The following is a 5000-nucleotide window of genomic DNA, read 5'->3' on the forward strand; positions in this document are numbered from 1 at the left end:
ATTTTCAAACGTATTCATTTATGAACCAGTAGTTAGAAGTAGAAAAGTTCTAACAGAAACCACAAAGTTCATCTACAGCCACACCACACTGGATACGCCCAATCTCATCTGATCTTGGAAGCTAAGCAGTGTTGGGCCTGGTAAGTACTTGGATGGGAGACCACCTGGGAATACAAGGTGCTGTAGATATTTTTATACTGCCAACACCGTTCTGTTGATGCATTCCATTTTCAAACGTATTAATTTATGAACCAGTAGTTAGAAGTAGAAAAGTTCTAACAGAAACCACAAAGATTATCTACAGCCACACCACACTGGATACGCCCAATCTCATCTGATCTTAGAAGCTAAGCAGTGTTGGGCCTGGTTAGTACTTGTATGGGAGACCACCTGGGAATACAAGGTGCTGTAGATATTTTTATACTGCCAACACCGTTCTGTTGATGCATTCCATTTTCAAACGTATTCATTTATGAACCAGTAGTTAGAAGTAGAAAAGTTCTAACAGAAACCACAAAGTTCATCTACAGCCACACCACACTGGATACGCCCAATCTCATCTGATCTTGGAAGCTAAGCAGTGTTGGGCCTGGTTAGTACTTCGATGGGAAACCACCTGAGAATACAAGGTGCTGTAGATAATTTTATACTGCCAACACCGTTCTGTTGATGCATTCCATTTTCAAATGTATTAATTTATGAACCAGTAGTTAGAAGTAGAAAAGTTCTAACAGAAACCACAAAGCTCATCTACAGCCACACCACACTGGATACGCCCAATCTCATCTGATCTTGGAAGCTAAGCAGTGTTGGGTCTGGTTAGTACTTGGATGGGAGACCACCTGGGAATACAAGGTGCTGTAGATATTTTTATACTGCCAACACCGTTCTGTTGATGCATTCCATTTTCAAACGTATTAATTTATGAACCAGTAGTTAGAAGTAGAAAAGTTCTAACAGAAACCACAAAGCTCATCTACAGCCACACCACACTGGATACGCCCAATCTCATCTGATCTTGGAAGCTAAGCAGTGTTGGGCCTGGTTAGTACTTGGATGGGAGACCACCTGGGAATACAAGGTGCTGTAGATATTTTTATACTGCCAACAGCGTCCTGTTGATGCATTCAATTTTCAAATGTATTCATTTATGAACCAGTAGTTAGAAATAGAAAAGTTCAAACAGAAACCACAAAGCTCATCTACAGCCACACCACACTGGATACGCCCAATCTTATCTGATCTTGGAAGCTAAGCAGTGTTGGGCCTGGTCAGTACTTGTATGGGAGACCACCTGGGAATACAAGGTGCTGTAGATATTTTTATACTGCCAACACCGTTCTGTTGATGCATTCCATTTTCAAACGTATTCATTTATGAACCAGTAGTTAGAAGTAGAAAAGTTCTAACAGAAACCATAAAGCTCATCTACAGCCACACCACACTGGGTACGCCCAATCTCATCTGATCTTGGAAGCTAAGCAGTGTTGGGCCTGGTTAGTACTTGGATGGGAGACCACCTGGGAATGCAAGGTGCTGTAGATAATTTTATACTGCCAACACCGTTCTGTTGATGCATTCCATTTTCAAACGTATTCATTTATGAACCAGTAGTTAGAAGTAGAAAAGTTCTAACAGAAACCACAAAGTTCATCTACAGCCACACCATAGTGGATACGCCCAATCTCATCTGATCTTGGAAGCTAAGCAGTGTTGGGCCTGGTTAGTACTTGGATGGGAGACCACCTGGGAATACAAGGTGCTGTAGATATTTTTATACTGCCAACACCGTTCTGTTGATGCATTCCATTTTCAAATGTATTCATTTATGAACCAGTAGTTAGAAGTAGAAAAGTTCTAACAGAAACCAGAAAGCTCATCTACAGCCACACCACACTGGATACGCCCAATCTCATCTGATCTTGGAAGCTAAGCAGTGTTGGGCCTGGTTAGTACTTGGATGGGAGACCACCTGGGAATACAAGGTGCTGTAGATAATTTTATACTGCCAACACCGTTCTGTTGATGCATTCAATTTTCAAATGTATTCATTTATGAACCAGTAGTTAGAAGTAGAAAAGTTCAAACAGAAACCACAAAGCTTATCTACAGCCACATCACACTGGATACGCCAAATCTCATCTGATCTTGGAAGCTAAGCAGTGTTGGGCCTGGTCAGTACTTGGGTGGGAGACCACCTGTGAATACAAGGTGCTGTAGATTAATTTATACTGCCAACACCGTTCTGTTGATGCATTCCATTTTCAAACGTATTCATTTATGAACCAGTAGTTAGAAGTAGAAAAGTTCTAACAGAAACCACAAAGTTCATCTACAGCCACACAACACTGGATACGCCCAATCTCATCTGATCTTGGAAGCTAAGCAGTGTTGGGCCTGGTTAGTACTTGGATGGGACACCACCTGGGAATACAAGGTGCTGTAGATATTTTTATACTGCCAACACCGTTCTGTTGATGCATTCCATTTTCAAACGTATTAATTTATGAACCAGTAGTTAGAAGTAGAAAAGTTCTAACAGAAACCACAAAGATCATCTACAGCCACACCACACTGGATACGCCCAATCTCATCTGATCTTGGAAGCTAAGCAGTGTTGGGTCTGGTTAGTACTTGTATGGGAGACCACCTGGGAATACAAGGTGCTGTAGATATTTTTATACTGCCAACACCGTTCTGTTGATGCATTCCATTTTCAAACGTATTCATTTATGAACCAGTAGTTAGAAGTAGAAAAGTTCTAACAGAAACCACAAAGTTCATCTACAGCCACACCACACTGGATACGCCCAATCTCATCTGATCTTGGAAGCTAAGCAGTGTTGGGCCTGGTTAGTACTTCGATGGGAAACCACCTGAGAATACAAGGTGCTGTAGATAATTTTATACTGCCAACACCGTTCTGTTGATGCATTCCATTTTCAAATGTATTAATTTATGAACCAGTAGTTAGAAGTAGAAAAGTTCTAACAGAAACCACAAAGCTCATCTACAGCCACACCACACTGGATACGCCCAATCTCATCTGATCTTGGAAGCTAAGCAGTGTTGGGTCTGGTTAGTACTTGGATGGGAGACCACCTGGGAATACAAGGTGCTGTAGATATTTTTATACTGCCAACACCGTTCTGTTGATGCATTCCATTTTCAAACGTATTAATTTATGAACCAGTAGTTAGAAGTAGAAAAGTTCTAACAGAAACCACAAAGCTCATCTACAGCCACACCACACTGGATACGCCCAATCTCATCTGATCTTGGAAGCTAAGCAGTGTTGGGCCTGGTTAGTACTTGGATGGGAGACCACCTGGGAATACAAGGTGCTGTAGATATTTTTATACTGCCAACAGCGTCCTGTTGATGCATTCAATTTTCAAATGTATTCATTTATGAACCAGTAGTTAGAAATAGAAAAGTTCAAACAGAAACCACAAAGCTCATCTACAGCCACACCACACTGGATACGCCCAATCTTATCTGATCTTGGAAGCTAAGCAGTGTTGGGCCTGGTCAGTACTTGTATGGGAGACCACCTGGGAATACAAGGTGCTGTAGATATTTTTATACTGCCAACACCGTTCTGTTGATGCATTCCATTTTCAAACGTATTCATTTATGAACCAGTAGTTAGAAGTAGAAAAGTTCTAACAGAAACCATAAAGCTCATCTACAGCCACACCACACTGGGTACGCCCAATCTCATCTGATCTTGGAAGCTAAGCAGTGTTGGGCCTGGTTAGTACTTGGATGGGAGACCACCTGGGAATGCAAGGTGCTGTAGATAATTTTATACTGCCAACACCGTTCTGTTGATGCATTCCATTTTCAAACGTATTCATTTATGAACCAGTAGTTAGAAGTAGAAAAGTTCTAACAGAAACCACAAAGTTCATCTACAGCCACACCATAGTGGATACGCCCAATCTCATCTGATCTTGGAAGCTAAGCAGTGTTGGGCCTGGTTAGTACTTGGATGGGAGACCACCTGGGAATACAAGGTGCTGTAGATATTTTTATACTGCCAACACCGTTCTGTTGATGCATTCCATTTTCAAATGTATTCATTTATGAACCAGTAGTTAGAAGTAGAAAAGTTCTAACAGAAACCAGAAAGCTCATCTACAGCCACACCACACTGGATACGCCCAATCTCATCTGATCTTGGAAGCTAAGCAGTGTTGGGCCTGGTTAGTACTTGGATGGGAGACCACCTGGGAATACAAGGTGCTGTAGATAATTTTATACTGCCAACACCGTTCTGTTGATGCATTCAATTTTCAAATGTATTCATTTATGAACCAGTAGTTAGAAGTAGAAAAGTTCAAACAGAAACCACAAAGCTTATCTACAGCCACATCACACTGGATACGCCAAATCTCATCTGATCTTGGAAGCTAAGCAGTGTTGGGCCTGGTCAGTACTTGGGTGGGAGACCACCTGTGAATACAAGGTGCTGTAGATTAATTTATACTGCCAACACCGTTCTGTTGATGCATTCCATTTTCAAACGTATTCATTTATGAACCAGTAGTTAGAAGTAGAAAAGTTCTAACAGAAACCACAAAGTTCATCTACAGCCACACAACACTGGATACGCCCAATCTCATCTGATCTTGGAAGCTAAGCAGTGTTGGGCCTGGTTAGTACTTGGATGGGACACCACCTGGGAATACAAGGTGCTGTAGATATTTTTATACTGCCAACACCGTTCTGTTGATGCATTCCATTTTCAAACGTATTAATTTATGAACCAGTAGTTAGAAGTAGAAAAGTTCTAACAGAAACCACAAAGATCATCTACAGCCACACCACACTGGATACGCCCAATCTCATCTGATCTTGGAAGCTAAGCAGTGTTGGGTCTGGTTAGTACTTGTATGGGAGACCACCTGGGAATACAAGGTGCTGTAGATATTTTTATACTGCCAACACCGTTCTGTTGATGCATTCCATTTTCAAACGTATTCATTTATGAACCA

At 41.4% G+C, this 5000-nt stretch overlaps 20 non-coding genes and 2 pseudogenes across 20 annotated transcripts; all 22 read left to right on the top strand.

The window, feature by feature from the left end:
- The first annotated feature begins 70 nt into the window (after nucleotides 1-70).
- On the top strand, nucleotides 71-189 carry LOC134901629 (5S ribosomal RNA). The gene has a single exon (XR_010175116.1). It is a non-coding gene; the product is annotated as a 5S ribosomal RNA (ribosomal RNA).
- Nucleotides 190-296: 107 nt separating this feature from the next.
- Nucleotides 297-415, top strand: LOC135070522 (5S ribosomal RNA). The gene has a single exon (XR_010256684.1). It is a non-coding gene; the product is annotated as a 5S ribosomal RNA (ribosomal RNA).
- Nucleotides 416-522: 107 nt separating this feature from the next.
- On the top strand, nucleotides 523-641 carry LOC135063301 (5S ribosomal RNA). Its single transcript, XR_010249636.1, has one exon. It is a non-coding gene; the product is annotated as a 5S ribosomal RNA (ribosomal RNA).
- Nucleotides 642-748: 107 nt separating this feature from the next.
- Nucleotides 749-867, top strand: LOC135062094 (5S ribosomal RNA). The gene has a single exon (XR_010248453.1). It is a non-coding gene; the product is annotated as a 5S ribosomal RNA (ribosomal RNA).
- A 107-nt stretch (nucleotides 868-974) lies between these two features.
- On the top strand, nucleotides 975-1093 carry LOC135062391 (5S ribosomal RNA). Its single transcript, XR_010248742.1, has one exon. It is a non-coding gene; the product is annotated as a 5S ribosomal RNA (ribosomal RNA).
- Nucleotides 1094-1200: 107 nt separating this feature from the next.
- Nucleotides 1201-1319, top strand: LOC134886292 (5S ribosomal RNA). Its single transcript, XR_010170379.1, has one exon. It is a non-coding gene; the product is annotated as a 5S ribosomal RNA (ribosomal RNA).
- A 107-nt stretch (nucleotides 1320-1426) lies between these two features.
- LOC135063266 (5S ribosomal RNA) lies at nucleotides 1427-1545 on the top strand. The gene has a single exon (XR_010249600.1). It is a non-coding gene; the product is annotated as a 5S ribosomal RNA (ribosomal RNA).
- A 107-nt stretch (nucleotides 1546-1652) lies between these two features.
- LOC135069080 (5S ribosomal RNA) lies at nucleotides 1653-1771 on the top strand. Its single transcript, XR_010255271.1, has one exon. It is a non-coding gene; the product is annotated as a 5S ribosomal RNA (ribosomal RNA).
- A 107-nt stretch (nucleotides 1772-1878) lies between these two features.
- LOC135062404 (5S ribosomal RNA) lies at nucleotides 1879-1997 on the top strand. Its single transcript, XR_010248755.1, has one exon. It is a non-coding gene; the product is annotated as a 5S ribosomal RNA (ribosomal RNA).
- A 107-nt stretch (nucleotides 1998-2104) lies between these two features.
- Nucleotides 2105-2223, top strand: LOC134889965 (5S ribosomal RNA; annotated as a pseudogene).
- A 107-nt stretch (nucleotides 2224-2330) lies between these two features.
- LOC134885747 (5S ribosomal RNA) lies at nucleotides 2331-2449 on the top strand. The gene has a single exon (XR_010169854.1). It is a non-coding gene; the product is annotated as a 5S ribosomal RNA (ribosomal RNA).
- A 107-nt stretch (nucleotides 2450-2556) lies between these two features.
- LOC135068387 (5S ribosomal RNA) lies at nucleotides 2557-2675 on the top strand. The gene has a single exon (XR_010254590.1). It is a non-coding gene; the product is annotated as a 5S ribosomal RNA (ribosomal RNA).
- Nucleotides 2676-2782: 107 nt separating this feature from the next.
- LOC135063303 (5S ribosomal RNA) lies at nucleotides 2783-2901 on the top strand. The gene has a single exon (XR_010249638.1). It is a non-coding gene; the product is annotated as a 5S ribosomal RNA (ribosomal RNA).
- A 107-nt stretch (nucleotides 2902-3008) lies between these two features.
- On the top strand, nucleotides 3009-3127 carry LOC135062095 (5S ribosomal RNA). The gene has a single exon (XR_010248454.1). It is a non-coding gene; the product is annotated as a 5S ribosomal RNA (ribosomal RNA).
- A 107-nt stretch (nucleotides 3128-3234) lies between these two features.
- Nucleotides 3235-3353, top strand: LOC135062416 (5S ribosomal RNA). The gene has a single exon (XR_010248766.1). It is a non-coding gene; the product is annotated as a 5S ribosomal RNA (ribosomal RNA).
- A 107-nt stretch (nucleotides 3354-3460) lies between these two features.
- Nucleotides 3461-3579, top strand: LOC134886293 (5S ribosomal RNA). The gene has a single exon (XR_010170380.1). It is a non-coding gene; the product is annotated as a 5S ribosomal RNA (ribosomal RNA).
- Nucleotides 3580-3686: 107 nt separating this feature from the next.
- Nucleotides 3687-3805, top strand: LOC135063267 (5S ribosomal RNA). The gene has a single exon (XR_010249601.1). It is a non-coding gene; the product is annotated as a 5S ribosomal RNA (ribosomal RNA).
- Nucleotides 3806-3912: 107 nt separating this feature from the next.
- LOC135069081 (5S ribosomal RNA) lies at nucleotides 3913-4031 on the top strand. Its single transcript, XR_010255272.1, has one exon. It is a non-coding gene; the product is annotated as a 5S ribosomal RNA (ribosomal RNA).
- Nucleotides 4032-4138: 107 nt separating this feature from the next.
- Nucleotides 4139-4257, top strand: LOC135062427 (5S ribosomal RNA). The gene has a single exon (XR_010248777.1). It is a non-coding gene; the product is annotated as a 5S ribosomal RNA (ribosomal RNA).
- A 107-nt stretch (nucleotides 4258-4364) lies between these two features.
- On the top strand, nucleotides 4365-4483 carry LOC134889967 (5S ribosomal RNA; annotated as a pseudogene).
- A 107-nt stretch (nucleotides 4484-4590) lies between these two features.
- Nucleotides 4591-4709, top strand: LOC134885748 (5S ribosomal RNA). Its single transcript, XR_010169855.1, has one exon. It is a non-coding gene; the product is annotated as a 5S ribosomal RNA (ribosomal RNA).
- Nucleotides 4710-4816: 107 nt separating this feature from the next.
- LOC135068388 (5S ribosomal RNA) lies at nucleotides 4817-4935 on the top strand. Its single transcript, XR_010254591.1, has one exon. It is a non-coding gene; the product is annotated as a 5S ribosomal RNA (ribosomal RNA).
- The last annotated feature ends 65 nt before the right edge of the window (nucleotides 4936-5000 follow it).

This window comes from Pseudophryne corroboree, chromosome 3, assembly GCF_028390025.1.
Source record: "Pseudophryne corroboree isolate aPseCor3 chromosome 3, aPseCor3.hap2, whole genome shotgun sequence".
Classification (NCBI taxonomy): Eukaryota; Metazoa; Chordata; class Amphibia; order Anura; family Myobatrachidae; genus Pseudophryne; species Pseudophryne corroboree.